The sequence below is a fragment of the Acomys minous genome, assembly GCF_964271855.1.
Source record: "Acomys minous genome assembly, chromosome: 3".
In the NCBI taxonomy this organism is placed as follows: domain Eukaryota; kingdom Metazoa; phylum Chordata; class Mammalia; order Rodentia; family Muridae; genus Acomys; species Acomys minous.
The window spans coordinates 103,808,796-103,823,228 of record NC_140485.1 but is presented as its reverse complement, the minus strand read 5'-3'; positions in this window follow the sequence as shown (position 1 = coordinate 103,823,228).

Genomic DNA, 14,433 nt, shown 5'->3' with positions numbered 1-14,433 from the left:
CCAGCCTGGAAAACAGTAGGATGGGAGACAGGATTTTACCTCTTCATTTTCTGTCTGGGTCTGGGAACTAAACTGTGTTGACAAAGACCACTTTGAGAGAGCATTGATGATGTCTAACACAGGCACACGCATGCGTGTTTGTGTTGACAGGTTTGGACACTGCTAAAAGGCCTGTGAGGCCTGTGACAGAAGTCACGTACAGACACGGGCTGGCACCAGCCAATCCCAGTTAGAGTCATGTAATAGCATGCTTCTGGTCCCAGAAAGACATCATGTAGGAAGGATCTGAGGCTATCAGTTTATGCCCTATGTGATTGCTCCTAAGCTCACCCAATCAATTGAGAAGATAGCACACCTTCTTAGAAGTCCCCTAGTTCCTTATAAAAAAGCCTGTGTACCTTTGACCAGGGTCATCGCCATTTTGTGTGAGTGAACGACCCCCGCATGCTGGAATTCTCTGCAGAATAAACACTTTTTGCTGTTTGCATGCTACTTGAGACTGGTGAGCTTTCTTCAGCAAGTGCTATACCCTAACACTATGTGTGTGGTTATATTTTTCTCTGAGAAAAAGTGAGCTCTGATGGAGTGAAGACAGATGGGCTCCCAGTGTCTAAATCTGTGCCCAACACACAGGAAGCACCGTGCAATCAATACCTGCTGAATGAACAAGTGACACACAGGAGGCACTGTGAAATCCTTGCTGAATGCACAAGTGCACTTTGCATTACTGTAAAAAGCTACAAACAATCAGACCTTCCCAGGCGGGACTGCTAACTGTGCAGTACTTACTAGTAGTGTACAATTAAAGTCTATGAAATTATTTGTGTAGTGATGTTAACCCGTTCACCTATGGAATGGCTCTCATTTCTAACATTGGCAATAAGCCTGGGCTTGGATTTCACAGACTGGAATGATCCAGCCAAATCCTACACACACACACACACACACACACACACACACACACACACACACACACACACACTATTGGTTTAGGACATGTCTTGCTACTCAGAGTACAGCCCAGCAACTGTCTGTCTGTGTCAAGAGAGCTTGATAGAAATGTGGTACCCAGGGGCCCACTCAGACCTTCTACAGAGGAATCAGCCAGTGAACAAGATCTCTGGGCAATGCACCTGTGTTCTAGAGTTTTCAGTGCTGCTTTAAGTATCTCACTGCTATAGTGTAACAGCCCCCCCAGACCCTACTAGGTCCCGAGACCTCTCCACAACTGACTGCATGATGGAAGGTCAATTCAGGCTGCAAAACTCAGCATGTAGATAGCACCACCTGCCAAAAATAAAAACAAACAACTAATTCATCAAAGCCCATAGTTCTGGGAAAGTCTCTAAATGCACTGACCTTGCTCTTTGGCTTCTGTAGTTCTGCTTCTGGCTAACTGTTCTTGTTTACTGAAGTGTGTCAACCCAGGACATGGATTTTATGCTTAAAAGCTCACCCTGAGAAAGGCTCAGTGCTACACTGAGGTCCCACACACCTAGTGTAGTCCCCAGCTGGCTATTAAAGACTTCATATTACCTTAAATCCATGTCTGAGCAGTCTTCTTGGGTGGATACCCCAGAGTAATAGCGGAAGCCAGCTCCAAACAGAAGCAAATACATACAAGGGTCAATTCATCCACCAACTAACAAAGATTTACTAGGCATCTCCTTGGTGCCAGTCGCTCAAGCCAGCCTATTACCAGCCTTCAGTATGCCTACCCACTTTACAGAGCTCTCACTAGTCATTACTGCGTGTTAGGGTTAGGAGGCACCCTAAAAATATCAAGGTTGCCAAATCTTCTACTTTGCTAATGATGAACCCATAATCCTGTACAGCATGGGATCCACAGACCAGAAGAGGACTAAAATCCAGATTTTCCCCTCACCTGTTGTTTACATCACTATGATGACTATTCTTGGTTGTCAACTTGACTACATCTAGAACGAACTAAAACCCAAGTGTCTGGGTCCACCTGCGAGCCATTTTCTTTTCCTGACAGTATCATTTGAAGTGAGAAGACCCACCCTCACTCAGCATCTTTGGAGTTGGGAAGTGTTCCACACTGCCTCACGACAGCCTATATAGAGGACGTAGAAGAAGGTCCACTTGCTCTTTTCTTTTATTAAATTTTTTTATTATTTAATTTTTGCTATTGTAGCCCCCTCCCTTGTCGCCCAGTTCTACCCTCCCTCTGTTATCCCCCCTCCCCCTCCCCTAGTCCTCAGAAAGGGGAAGCCCTCCTCCACTTTCATGTGACCTCAGCCTATCAAGTGTCATCTGGACTGCCTGCAGCCTCTTCCTCTGTGGCCTGGCAAAGCCACTCCACCAGGGGGAAGTGATCAAGGAGTAGGCACCAGAGTCTAGGTCAGAGGTAACCTCTACTCTCCGTATTACAGAACCCATAAGGAGGCTGTGTTGTCTATTGACTACATCTGAGGTGGAGGTCTAAGTCCATGTATGCTCCTTGGTTGGCGCCATCAATCTCTGAAGGCACCACCACCCCCTATGCCCAGATTTGTTGGCTCCATTGGTCCTCTTGTGGAGCTTCTGTCCCTTCCAGGTCCTTCTATTCCCTCAATTCATCCATAAGACTCCTTGCACTCCACCCCAAAGTTTGGCTGTGAGTGTCATCATCTGTTTCAATCACCCCTACCCTGGATGGAGTCTTTCAGAGAACATCTATGGTAGGCTTCCATCCTGTTCCTTCTCTTCAACCACTTCCGGTGTCTAGTCTCTGAATGAGAATTAAGCAGCCTCCCTAGGGCCCTCTTTGCTTAGGTCTGTGTAGTGTAGTGTCTTTGCCTGATGCCCTCACTCTTACTGGCAAATTCATTCCTTCATTGTTGTTAAAGCCTACTTCTTCAGATTCTGCTATATACTGATGACTAGGCAGCTGTACTGGCTGGTTTTGTGTCAACTGAAAAGAGGACTCTCAACTAACAAAATAGCCTTCATAAGATCTGGTTGTAAGTGTATTATAGTTAAATTTACCAGTATTGCCTAATAATTGCCCCACGTCGAGCGCCATTTGCTGTTAATTTATCAGTAATGCCTAATAATGTTTATTATCATGTCTATAATTTTTATTATGACAGTATTTTCTGATCCACTAGCAATCAATGAAGACACAGACACCTGTTATATTTTAAAATAGTCTTAGTTAACCTGGGGCAGGACAGACATCAATCCTCTAAACTACTTTCCATAGTGGGGCAGATATCTATGAAGCTACCTCCCATCCAAAATCCCAAATACTTGTTAATGTTCTTCATCTGGACCAAATCTCCATCCATGCCAACCTCATGCTTCTCCTCCATCTAACCTATGGCAGCCTTCTTTCTTCTCCCTTCTCCTCCTGTCTCTCTTCTCCCCAAGATTCTGTCTCCCTTTGCCCTGGAACCTTAGCCATTTGCCTATCCCATTTGCCCTGCCCAGGTGTGATGGCTTTTTATTGGTCAAATAAATTAGGCTCTAGGCAAGGTACTGGTGGGTCACAGAGACTTCAAACAGTAATTAGCATCAAAATACACCAGACCAACCTCCAACAATTCCCCTTTTCTGTCCAATCCCATGCCATCTGCTTTTAATAACTTCTATCAAGCTACCTCCCATCCATAATCCCATATACTTGCTAATGTTCTTTATCGGAGCCAAATCTCCATCCACGCCAGCCACGTGGTTCTCTTTCATCTAACCCATGCGGCTTTCTTCTCCCTTCTCCTCCAGTCTCTCCTCTTCCCAAGATTCTCTCTGCCTCCCCCAGCCCAGGAACCTTGGCCATGCCTATCTCGTTCGCTCTGCCCAGGTGCAGTGACCTTTTATTAATTAGCATCAAAATACACCAGACCAACATAAGTGTTTTCTTAATTAGGGATTGATGGGGGAAGGCCCAGCCTGTTGTGGATGGTGCTATCCCAGGACTGGTGGGGGTGGGTTCTATAAGAAAGCAGGCTGAGCAAGCCATGAAGAGCCACCCAGTAAGCAGCGCCCTTTCCATGACCTCTACATCAGTTCCTGCCTCCAAATTCATACCCAGCTTGAGTTCTGGTCCTGGCTTCCTTCAATGATGGGCTATAACATGGAAGTAAAAGCTAAAATAACTCTTTCCTCCCCTACTTGCTTTCACGGTGTTTCATCACAGCGATTGAAAACCTAACTGAGACACGAGCTGAGACATCCAACCTTGGGGAGTGAATAACTACTAGCTTCTCGAACTTTCCATCAGGAGACAGCCATTGCTAGAATAGTCATCCATAGCCTGCAAGCCACTCTAATGAACCTCTGTTCAGTTTATCAGTTCTCTTCTTCTAGAGAATCTTAATTATAGAATTATGCTTCACTACCTCTCCTAATAAAAAACTCGAGAGAGATGCCATTGGTTTACTGCTGGCAGCGCAGACATACGAAGCGGAAAAGCTTGATACCAGAAGGCCCAAATACAAGGGGCATGTGTCTCTTGAGAGCTGACTTTCTTTACTTGCACTTTCTATTATGAAGTAGCATTGGAAGAGTGGGTTCAAGTGCAGGTCAAATTCTAGTGGGAAGAAAGGCGTTGAAGGCATAACATACCAGGTCCAAGGCTCTCTCAGAAGTGTGGCAGACATGGCTGTGTGTGAAGACAGTTAGCAGTCCCATTTGGTAGGATATGACATTAGACAAGATTGTGACACTTGAACTATGTCATGGGAAGAGGCTAACTCTAAACAAAGGATAGAAAACTCCTGAATTTGGAAATAGTCAGCAAATGCTCTAAAATCATTTATTTTTCAAAGCCAGGGTGGTCTTACCTATTGGTTCATAGGCTAATAAGGACACTTATCTTTCTTTCCCTTCCATTTGAATTGTTTTTCACCCCAATTACTCTTCCATACATCTTTCTGTGGTTTTCTTTTTGTCTGATTGTGTTGCTTGCTAGTCTTGTTTTTCTAATTTATTATAATTTATTCAGATTACCTCCTGATTGTCATCCCCTCACTTGTATCTTCCCGTTCCCACCCTCCCTCCCTCTTCTGCCCTATTCTTCTCCCCTAGACCTCTGACAGAAGGTCCCCCACCATACGACCTCAGCCTATCAGATCTCATCCAGATAGCCGCCTCCCCTTCCTCTGTGTGCCTCCAGGTCTCCCCACCAAGGGAAGTGATTAAATTGGGGGCACCAGAGTTCATGTCAGAGGCAGTTCCTTCTCTCCTGACAACCGTGGAGAATGAGCTCTGTCCATTGGCTAGATCTGAACAGGGGGTCTAGGCTTACTGCATGCATTGTCCTTGGCTGGTGCAACAGTCTGTGCAAGGCCCTGTGGGTGGAGATCCAAAGGCCCCGAGGGTCTCCTTGTGTGGCTCCTGGGCCCTCTGGGTCCTTCTATTTGTCCCCATTCTTCCATACCACTCTCACCCAGAGTTCAGCATCGAGTCCCAGTATCTGTCCTGATACCCGGCTGGGTGGAGTCTCTCAGAGGACATCTGTGTTGGCCTAATAAACTTGTGAACTCAAGTGGTCACCTCACCTCAGCCTCTTGAATCCCTAGGATGATGGCAGCATCACCAGGCCTTCCATCTGCTGTCTATCTATGTATCATCGCATTTGGTCAAAACTCTAAGACAGAGGAAGCAGGTAAGGCTGCTACTGGCACATTTGTTCTCAGTGACTTTTTCTAGACCCCTCTGTACTAGTTTAACAGTAATAGTCACTGCTTTAGAGCCGGGAGGGCACAGTTGTCATAGTGAACACCGCACCCCAGAATTAAATCCTCCTCAGCCAGCTCCTTCAGGGTTTCTCTGGCTAGCCAGCTTGAACTGCCTCCTTTTTCCCATTTGCCCAAACCCTCCACTCTCAGTGAGCTACTTGGCCTTTCATTCAACTGAAATGCACTGGCTGCCTCCTATGCAGCCTATGGATCCTAGGCTAAATCTCTCAGTCCTGAAAGAACTGACCATGCAGAGGGACTGACACAGTCCAAAGTTCAATAGAATACAAGTGCTACAATAGCTAATGACTGGGTCACTTCAAAGCTTTCAGACAAAGGTTAGGGGAAGGAAGAGAAAGAGAAAGAAACAGAAAGACAAGGCGGGCAGAGGGAGGCAGTGAGTCGGGGGCGGGAAGGAAAGTTTCTTGGTAGCAGGAATTTCCCAGTTGCTGTTTGAAGGTGGTGGGTTAGAGAAAGAGTCAGTGCATAAGAGACAGCGGCTGAGCTCAGGAAACATGAACACCAACTTAGATATTTGCTGCCATGACGTTACATACCGCATGAATTGCTCCGTGCTTTTATGAACACCTTTTCTTTAGTCCAAGGAAGAGTAAGTTTAACAATGATCGCTTTGTCATTAACCAGTTCTTGTTATCAAGCTGACGACTGGGGGAAAACTTACAAAGAAGCAAGTATTAAAATTCACCCATGAAACTAGCTTTCGGAGCAGAGACTGTATTTTTCCCCCACTAAGCCATTGACGGTCATGGGATGGCTCTCAACTCTTCCTTGCTCTTCCCTAATAACTGAGATTGTTATAATGGAACCATATGCTTTCAGAAAACGCATCACATGCTGTATCCAATTCCTTTTACGTACAACTGCACGTAATGTTCCTTGCCCATTCCTGGTGAGCTCTTGCCATCCTCTGCCAGTACAAGGAGTCCCTTCTGAGCTGCTTGCTGCTTTTCTAATGGCTGCAGGGGTGAGGCTTGTGGAGTGCCTGGGACGTCCCCAAGCATGCAAGCTCAGAAATGCAGGAGCCCTTTCTTGAACTGTAACTTCTACGGAGGTCTCGTGAGGGAAGCACATGTGTGTGCTTAGAGTTGGCAGAATAAAGACGGGCCTCTTTATTTGCACCACATAAGCCTTCGTTCCCAGTTTGACTCTCCTGGTATTTCTTTTACCAACAAAAGAGTGCAACGTAAAGGTTCTGTTTCTGAGGGCTTTGCTTTCTGGAGACTTCAGGTTAAGACAAAAAAAATATTTCACCAGATACTGCATGGGACACAGAAAACCAAACCACGAAAGTTTATTGCTTAAAGGCTCTTTTATGGTCTTCTTCCATGAATGTAGTTTGTGTCTATACAAATACTATATTTAAAAATATTTATTTTACACCTATGTGTATATGACTGGATGCTTGCAAAAATCAGAAGAGGGCGTCAGGTGGCCTCTTCTATCATTCTTTGCCTATTCCTCAGAGTCAGAGTCGCCCTGGACCTGGAGCTCTCACTTTCCTAGACAGGCTGTAAGCAGGCCAACCTCAGAGCTCTCCCTAGCTCTGCCTCCTTGGAGGTAGTTACAGGAATGCATGGGAGGAATTCGTGTGTCATGATTGCTGGAATCTGAGCTCAAGTGAGTGTTCTAAACTACGGAGACATTGCTCCAGGCACCCAGACTCAAAAAAAAAAAAAAAAAAAAAGATATCTCTTCAGTGGTTTCTGCTATAGTAATGAATTAAACCTAGAAAACATTAAAGTGGATAAACAGATTACATAAAAAAGAATGTAATTAAATGGTTTAGACCATTTAATAAGTTATACATTGTTTAATTAAGGCATATGAGGCTTTGTTTTGTAGTAAGAAAAATCTAAAACCAAGCCAATAAATATAAAGACCAAAAATAAAACCACCACCAGCAACAACAACAAAAAACAACAAACAACAACACCCCCCCCACACACACACAAAGAACTGGTAGGCTTTATAGAATAGGCACTGTGATGTGTCATTAGACGTTTTATCATGAAGTCAGATGCCTGGTGGAAGCAGTTGTTTGAGCTCACAGTTTCAGAGTTTTCAGTCTATTATCTAATGGCTCTGCTGTCTGGGCCCATAGTGAGACAAAAGCATCATGGCCAAAAATAGTAGCGCAGCAGAGCTGCAGAGCTGGAGAGAGAGAGAGAGAGAGAGAGAGAGAGAGAGAGAGAGAGAGAGAGAGAGAGAGAGAGACAGACAGACAGACAGAGACACAGACAGACAGAGACACAGAGAGAGACAGAAAGAGACAGAGAGAGACAGAAAAGAAGGAGGAGGAGGAGAAGAAGAAGAGGGGAGAAGAAGAAGAAGAAGAACAAGAAGAAGAAGAAGAAGAAGAAGAAGAAGAAGAAGAAGGAGAAGAAGGAGAAGAAGGAGAGGGAGAGGGAGAGGGAGAGGGAGAGGGAGAAGGAGAAGAAGAAGAAGAAGAAGGAGAAGAAAGGAGAGGGGCCAGGGCAAGACACACCCTTAAAAGACAGGCCCATAAGGTCCTACTTGCTCCAAGCAGACACTGTCATCTAATTGTCCACTCAGTATGGACGCATACTAACCTCCTAAGAGAATAATCTCTTCACAATCCAGTCACTTCGAATGGCTGGACTCACCAACTGGGATCAAACTGCCACACATAGACCTTCCGTAGCACGCTTCCAATGTGACCATGTGGCCATTTCTCTAGAATGCATGTTTTTGGCTGTGTCTCAGTAAATATTGCTTCCTGAGTTCTCATCCCAAACCTCACGTGTTTTCCCCTCGATAGTTAAGCTGCTCTTACACTTACGGTAGAAACTGGTCTGTGTTCCTTTAGGCCTGTTACCTTCTTCACAGACATGTGATCAGGGCGTCCAATCTTTATGTTTTAAGAGGGCTGAACCTCCATTCAAAGTTAAATCTTAAAATTAACTGTCATTTTAACATTTTTATGAATATTTGATGGATTAGGTTTTTACTCTTTCCATGCTAAGGGCATTATAAGCTTTCCTTTAAGCCTTGAAAATTGCCAGAGGAGCCACTATTTTTATTACTGAAAACTTTGAAAATGTGTCAAAGGGAAGAGAGTTTTCATTTTATTCATCATTTTAAAGCATTTGACGGGGGGGGGGGGGAAGAGAGAGAGAGAGAGAGAGAGAGAGAGAGAGAGAGAGAGAGAGAGAGAGTACATGCTGATATTTTGGGGTATTTCTGAATGAGCCTGTGAATCCACATCTATCATTTATTTCTAGAAACATCTTAATACACCTCCCCCATAACCCCTTTCCCACACTACTGCCAACTTTCTCTCCTTAAGTAAGAATCCTATCCGCAGCCTCCTGGGTGCAGCCAGTCACACTTTTTCAAAGTTGGTATTGGCCTGGGCACAGTAGCCATGGCCCTAGTCATTAGGAGAAAGCATGCTAGTGCTATGCGAGTTCACTGAACTGCATGGGGGGGGTGTGTGGGGGGAAGGCAGCCAGGCCCTCGTGACTGCTCTACAAATCACCAATCCATCTAGGGAGAGGCATAGAGGACGCCATAGAGAGCTGGTCCCAGGCAACCTGACTTCCTGAATCTGTTCTCCGACAAGCATAGCATCATTACACTGAAATATTGAACGGCTCATCTCTAGCTGTACCAAGCAATGTCGTGTTCTTTCCTGGCTTCAAGCTGGCTGGTTTTGATGCCAATTTTAAATTCTGGCTCCTGTCAAAAAAAAAAAAAAGCCTCAATCATCTTGTGATCAGCAATGCCTTAGCAGGAAGCTCTGCTTCTAAAGGGAAGGAGAGGTGGAGTTGCGCTTGTCACCCCAGGATTTACCAGTTAGTAGAATTATTTCAGGCAGGAGCCTGGTTGATTTCGTTCCTGCCCAGAGCTTTCATTTTCTGTGCTTGCTTTATTCTTAGCTGAGCCTCCACTGGTTTCCGCATCTATAGAAGGGGAAGTTCTAAGTCATTCAGTTTCTTGAATTAAGTTTGAATTTGTAGATTGATACCAGCAAACACATTTCATTGTTTTGTTTCTTTCTTTCTTTCTTTCTTTCTTTCTTTCTTTCTTTTTCTTTCTGGGAACCATACATCATGTTGTTGTTTTGTTTCTGTTTTCTGGAAATCATATAAAGGAAATATAAAACAGTAAAATGTTAAAACAAAAACAAAAACAAAAGGGAGGGGGTGGTTTCACTGGACTTGTCAATACCATTCAATAGTTCTTGCAGTTATCTCTGGAAAGAATTATCAGCAAATCCTGTTGTCTCCTTTAACTGTTTGCATCATGTCAGCTTGAGAGCATACCTGCTTTAAAGGTCTTGTCTTCCATTGTTACAATAAGCAAATAGCTTTCTAATTCTTTCGAACAAAAAGTGCATTGATTTCCACCATTGATATAAAACACACAAGGAAAGCAACTTAGTAGAGGAAGATGGACTTCGTCCCATGGTTTCAGAGGCTCAGGCTCACAGTCAGGGTGCTGGACTGGTTATTGAGCTGGAGAGAGAGAGAGAGAGAGAGAGAGAGAGAGAGAGAGAGAGAGAGAGAGAGAGAGAGAGAGAGAGAGAGTGAGGAAGTCTGATCACAAGGTGGAGCCTTCAGAACCATACCCCTAATCACATACTTTCTCCAAGAGGCGTTCTTCTTCCTCCTTTTCTTCTTCTTCTTCTTCTTCTTCTTCTTCTTCTTCTTCTTCTTCTTCTTCTTCTTTTTTGTTCTTCCTGAAAAGTATAAATAAATAAATTAATTAATTTTTGAGGACATACTTTATTGTTGAAGGATATGTATTTGGATAAAAAGAAAGTCACTTTATTCAGTAATTTGAAGTAAAATGAGAATTTTGTTTAAAAAAAAAACCTACTGAAAATAGTATGTTTTAACCTTTGAGTTTTTTCTTCAAATAAAGAATAACACTTGTCATTGATGAAATTAAATCAGTGATCTAAATGCAGCTAAGCGTTGTTTAAACACAACATAACCCAACATATTGACTTTATAGCTCTAGCTTCCCTATGGATTATACATTTCTTAATCAGTATGAAATTATTTTCCTGTGCATAATAATCACTTTATTTTTCCTTTCTAATCTGGATTCTATAATATCCCTTCCTTTAAAAAAAAATCTTTCCCCACTGTGTTGCCTAAAATGTCAGGTACAGGGTTGAATAGATGTGGTGAGAAGAGACACTTGTCTTATTCTTGTCCAGCCCCTGCTTCTCCAAGTTGCCCACCCAATTTGAGCCAGGCTGCCCTTAAGAAGACTCCTTCCGAGGATGACACAGGAAGCTTGAGCAAGATTGTAACGTTGTCAGGATCCTGCTCTGTAAGTGAGGCCGCCAGTTAGTATCACCTACGTTCTACACCCCCTTTGAAATCCTCCTCCACCATCGCTATGCTGTCACCTTACAATGACACCTCCAGATGGGAACCAAGTCTTGGACGCAGAGATGTCATATAAAGCAAAAGATGGAGAGACAGACGACTTAGCAGTTAAGAGCACCTCATGCTCTGGCAAAGGACCCTGGTTCGGTTCCCAAGACCCACTTGGTGGCTCACACCCATCTCTAACTCCACTTTCAGGGGATTAGCTGTCCTCTTCTGGCCTCTGCAAGCATTGCATTGCATGTACATGTTAAGATACATGCAGGCAAAACACACATAAAATCACAACAGATAAAATCTTTATTTTAAAAAGATGCCAAAATGCATGTGAAATTTTAAAGACACATTTTGTGTTCTTTTAGGATTTGCTTATACTCTTCTTTCTTATATGTAGCTGTGTGTCTGCATGTGAGCATGTGCATGTGAATGCAGGTGGCCTTGGGGGCATCAGATTCCCCTGGAGCCTGCACACAGATGCTTTGAGCCATCTGATGTAGATGCTGGGAACTGAACTCAGATCTTCTGGAAGATCAGGAAGTACTCTTTGTTAATGAGCCGTCTCTCTAGACCCTACCTGTGAAAATATAACAAAACAAACAAGATAAATAGAAGCTGTAAGAGGAAGGCTGGAGGTCTTAGGAATATCTGTGTTTGAGTTAGGAGTTGCCTTAAATTGCGTCTAATGTCCTCAGGGAGAACCTCTGCATCCACGTGCCATTTCCCAATAACCTGTACACTTACCTACTCCATACCTGAGGTGAGGCTATGTCATATAACCTGCCTCCTCTCTGGTATGGAAGTTCTCATAAGAGCCCACTGGCAGTTCCAGAGCCTACCTAGGCCTGCCACAGCAAGTCTGCATATCACCTTCATAGGCACTGCTGGTTTTTTTTTTTCTTAATTTCTGGATTTGTCTATTTCTTTCATATAAATTAAGCACTTGAACCTTTCTAATCTGGATTCTATAATATCCCTTCCTTTAAAAAAAAATCTTTCCCCACTGTGTTGCCTAAAATGTCAGGTACAGGGTTGAATAGATGTGGTGAGAAGAGACATTTGTCTTATTCTCCACACCCAAAGGTCTGGAATCAATCTCAGGCATTGTAAGAAAAAAGTTCTCTCTTCCCAATGGAACTATGAGGGCTAAGAGGAAACCCACACATATAAACATGGCACTCAAAGGCATTTTAAGTTAGTCATGGTAACTTGCCTTTGTAATACCATCACATGTGGGCATGATACAGGAAGCCCAAGAATTCAAGGCCATCTGGGCTACATGGTCAGTATAAAGCCAGTCATAGTGACACTAGACTCTTGTAACACACACACACACACACACACACACACACACACATACACACACACATTCACATGCACACACACATGAACCAGTATAACAACCCTGACCAAGGGGGTTGGGTTTTCCCCCCTCTGATTCTGTTATCAAATTAGCATTCCATTCTGTAGCCCAGACTCTTGTTCCAGATCTTGATTACAAATTGGAAGGCCTTCTCACCAGATTGAGTACGCAGATTAGAAATGTTGTCTACTTTTTTTTTTAATAATAATTTTCTTCTACCCTTTCCCAAAGGAGATAAAGCTGGAAACTGGTTGCCTCCCCTACATTGTGGTCAAACAACAGGATTCCTTTTCCATGGCTTCCCATGCAGTGTGCAGGCCTGGGTTGGACCAGGGTCCAGGCAGATGATATTGGCAGTCACTGAGACAAATTCAAAGTTTGCTCTTCAATGCGGCCTGATCTCAGGCTACTCTGAAAGTATGTGTATTCTAATATCAGGATTAACTGCAATACTAGGAGACCTTTTGAAGCCCCAGTGGATGTGATATGTTTCAACATAGACTTTTAACCCGGGGATCCATGTTCTTCAGTTTATAGAAGATCTTTTCAGATTTGAAATAACAATTCTGTTCCCTGTGTGGATTACATAGCCAGGTGTTAAGAGGAGTAAATTATGAGCCTTAGAACTCTGCCCCTAGTTGCTCATTGGACCTAAGTTGTTTTCAAATGGCTAAATTGGTATATGAAGTGATACTAACACTTGGAGTCTCCTTTATCTGGGTCTTAGGTTTAAAACTATCCCAGACTCTAATGCTGGGAGAGATTTTAGAGTTCTAGTGACAGAACTTAAATACAGGAATGTTTGAGTTGTCTCCTAAAATCTTAACTTTTAACTGCTAAAGATGATATAAGAATAAGGCTTAGACTTAATACCAATATAAGATAGACTTCCCTATATTTCCTTCCTCAATTGAAAATAGATAGACCAATAAAGAGGGGAGCCATGACTTATACCTTAGCCACAGGCTGAGAAACCATGGAATGGATGCCCCTTCTGTGAGAAAGCAGAGAATCCAACTCAGGGACCTACCTCATGGGGTCTAGAAATGTAATATATGTTTCCTACCTGGTCATAAGTAGACCAAAAGATTAAGGCAAGACAGGGCAGAAGGTATCTTCCTTCTGTTTTTCCTTTGGTTTAGGTATCAGCCCCAAAGGGAAAGGTTAGCAGATAAGAAATCTTCTCTCTCTGTCGTAAACCTGATCCAAACTCTCTCTTCTACATGGAGATGGGTTTATGGAAGAGAGCTTGTCTATCACACTCAAAGGTCTGGAATCAATCTCAGGCATCGTAAGAAAAAAGTTCTCTCTTCCCAATGGAACTATGAGGGCTAAAAGGAAACCCACACCTATAAACATGGCACTCAAAGGCATTTTAAGTTAGTCATGGTAACTTGCTTTTGTAATACCATCACATGTGGGCATGATACAGGAAGCCCAAGAATTCAAGGCCATCTGGGCTACATGGTCAGTATAAAGCCAGTCATAGTGACACTAGACTCTTGCAAAATACACACACACACACACACACACACACACACACACACACGCATTCACATGCACACACATATGAACCAGTATAACAACCCTGACCAAGGAACCAAGTAGATGCTGTAAAGCCATGGCAGGATGTAGCAGAACAGTTATTTAAATTTCATTTGTAAACTCTCTACAATGGAAGGCTCTGCAGAGCTAAGTAGAGGATGCCAAGTTGAGGATGTCAAAGAGTAGTTAGTGGCAAGAAGAAATGTTAAGCTCTTGGTTTGTTCCTCTTAGTGCAACATACAACATAAGGAAAGAAAGTGATAGAGTCACAGCATTAAATTCCTAGCTCAAAATATAGGTAAGGACCCAGAAATATTTCATTGATGCCCTAAAATGAAAGAATAGCCATCCCTGTCTTTTATAATCACAGAACCAAACCCTTTTCAAGTGAAAAAAAGAAGACTGAATTACAGAGCAGACTGGGTTTTCAATTTTTGAAGATGTCTGTATTAAAGTTTAG